Raw genomic sequence first — 2,956 nt, 5'->3', positions numbered from 1 at the left:
TACGGACCTACCCGCTCTATTTCTGTGTAATGGGTGCGGACCCATATAAAAGTAAAAAAGGGGCAAGTATATTCTTAAAAACTCACTTTGGGTTATTTCTGGAAGCTTCTAGAGGGAATCTTGAGGTGGCAAGTTTGCTCCTTTGAGGTTCATGCATCCTATAACTAAAGGAGCTAACCCCTTGATGTGAGGAGCTTATCCCTTTGAAGGAGGACTCTACCCCTTCATAGGTGGACCTATAACTTCCTTCCTCTACACTATAAAATGAGGCATTGGGATGGTTACTGAGGAGGTTGAAAGCTGAATATTTTTTAGGGTAAACGTTGTTGGAATTTAGACTTCCTAATTGAGTTTGAGAGGAGAGATTACATACCTTTTGATGTCATTGGGAAGAGTGTGAGGCTTGTCAAAGTAGAGGAGGTTCTTGCTTAGACCCTGGGAGGAGCTTGTACAACATCAAGGCACCAAAGGTTGTAAATTTTCTTCTTATTTTCAAAGTTAATACAATCAAGTTTATTTTTCTCAATAAGTTGTCTTGTATGGTTTATTTCATAGATTCCTTGATCACCATGATGAATATGATTTATTATATTAGCTATGCAGGTGTTATTTGATGTGTGCTTGTTTGTGTTTGTAGGTTCTTTAAAGGAAACTTGTTCAGACGGTCGAAGCGTGGCTGCCAAAAACTAGCGTTGGACTTAAGGTAGGGTCTAAAACACCTCTTGGTTTTTATTTGTAAATCGTGATATTTAGAGAAAGGTATATTTTCTTGTTCTGCTTGTCACTAGATATCTCTAGATACTAGGGAGATCAGTCTTGTCTGCAAGAACGATTTATCCGGCCGACAAAATGGTGACCATACTGGGGACTTGAATTTTAGTCTTTTGCCCTTACTTTTACTTTGACTTGAGAAAATTTTTCTCTGTTTTTGGTTTTTGCTCGATGTGTGTGGGACTGGGCAGTTTTTTAGATTCTAAATTGTTTTTTATTTTTCACGCTTTTGAAAGAGGACCGCACGTTTTGTTTGTAACACAGTGCGGGCATCTCCGCATTGTTGCCTTACTACACAGAGCGGTATCGCATCTGGCTATACTGGAAGCTTGCGGACCCTGTCAAATTTTTGAAAAACCTAAAATCTTTTCATCCAGTTAAACATAGGATTTGTTTACGTTTTTTAGCCTCTGCCCGGATCTGCATGTGTCTTCTCAGAAACTTCTTGTGAGTGAGTTCCATTGGCATTTTGGTTTTATGTGATTTTCTAGAAGTTTTGCGTGCTTGGTTTGATTTTCACTTGGTCATCGTAGTAACTCAGAGATTAGAAGCCTAAGAAACCTCAGATTACCCTGGTATTTTTGGTCTTCTTTATGAGTTTGACCGATTTGTGAAATCTTCCTTTGGTGAGGAATAGATCTCGTTTTCTCTTTGCAAATATTTGAAAGAACTTGTTTAAAAGTTTTGAATTTCATTTTTAAAAAGAAAACATAGCTGGGTGTTTTTTGATCAATTTGTTATTCTGAATGAAGTAGTCCTCAGTTTGCTGAATAACTAAGTAAAACATCCTCGAAAAGAAATTTTGTAGGCTTTTACTTCAACTGGGTTTTTAGAAGTTGTAGATCTCAAGATTGGATTTTTTCATAGTTTTGAGTGTTTTCTAGAAATTTTAAAATCTCTTTTGAAAGTTTTTTGTAGTTTTTGAGTGTTGAAAAGAAAGGGATATTTTTTCATGAGCATAATTAGAAGTCTCGTTTTGAGTTTATTGGGAAAGACCAAAAAGTTTTTCTTTTAATTTATATGTTAATGAAAGATTTGTTTTTCAAGCAATTGCATTCTCAACTCTTTCTTTAGCTGGAAATTCATTGAAGAAAAATAATTGTTTATCCTCTTAGGTGCATTTTTAGTGCTTTGGAGTTGAGTCTTCACACCATAAAGTTTCATCTCCATACCTTTTGACTTAAGAAACAACCATAAAAATAACTCCTAAAGTAAAATTGATCTAGCAATATTTTTATTTCTAGGGCTCTTTATCACCAACATAGCTTAGGCTAGAATTTTGGAGTAGGGAGTAATTAACTCTCTAAGATAGTTAAAACAAACAAGTAGCTATATCTTGCGGTAGGAGATAGATTTCAATTGTTACATCTATGCTCTGGGAAGCTCCTCTTAAAGGATTCAAGCACGAGATCATATCTGAACCAGTGGGGTGATCAATCCTTTCTCATTGGGAATGATAGAAGATATACACATATTAAAAATGGTAAACCTCGGATTGACCATTGTCGAGGAGCTTGGGGTCACTTGTTGGTAAGCCTTGGATTATGTCAAGGAGCCTTCAAGGGGATTGAGCTTTGTTACTCTGCCCTTGTGTGTGTATCGGACCATAGACTGTTCCCCCAAGTATATTTGTTTCTGTTGGTAACCATAGTGACCATAATCTATAGGATTCTTTCCTAAGGTGACAGTGGAGGGAAGATCCCACTGTACCTAGAGCAGACATCGACTAGACTCACTTGGACTCTCTGGGGGGTTCTCTTCACTCAAGACGGTTTAGTGAAGAAACTTGTGCCAGTCTGTTTCATTAAGTAGGTTGTCGGGGTAACTGTTCTAACCACCCTTTCTGTATTGAATTCTGCAACGTTGGATTTCATCACCAACTAGTGTTTTCGGTACGGAAAGTTACTGTTTGTGTGTGGTTTGAACTCCTAGATTTTTTATGCATGTGATTCAAATTGGTTGGTTCTTTAGAGACTTTAGGTGGTTTTATTGAGATTTTCTTTGTTTGCGTGTGAAGTAATTAAAGTATTTAATCGTGGTTGAATTACCGAGGCAATCTCGTAGACTTCAGAGGCAACCTCCTGAGTACTTACCAAGCCAGATTGAAGGGATATGAGCTCTTGTAACTCCTAGTGACAGTAGAGTTGGGTCACCAGAAGAAAGAGAATCTTCTTTAGTTGTTCAT

The sequence above is a fragment of the Pinus tabuliformis genome, chromosome 8 (genome assembly GCF_031772625.1).
Source record: "Pinus tabuliformis cultivar Carrire ecotype Pingquan chromosome 8, CPIR1, whole genome shotgun sequence".
Taxonomy (NCBI): Eukaryota; Viridiplantae; Streptophyta; class Pinopsida; order Pinales; family Pinaceae; genus Pinus; species Pinus tabuliformis.
This window is presented reverse-complemented; position numbering follows the sequence as displayed.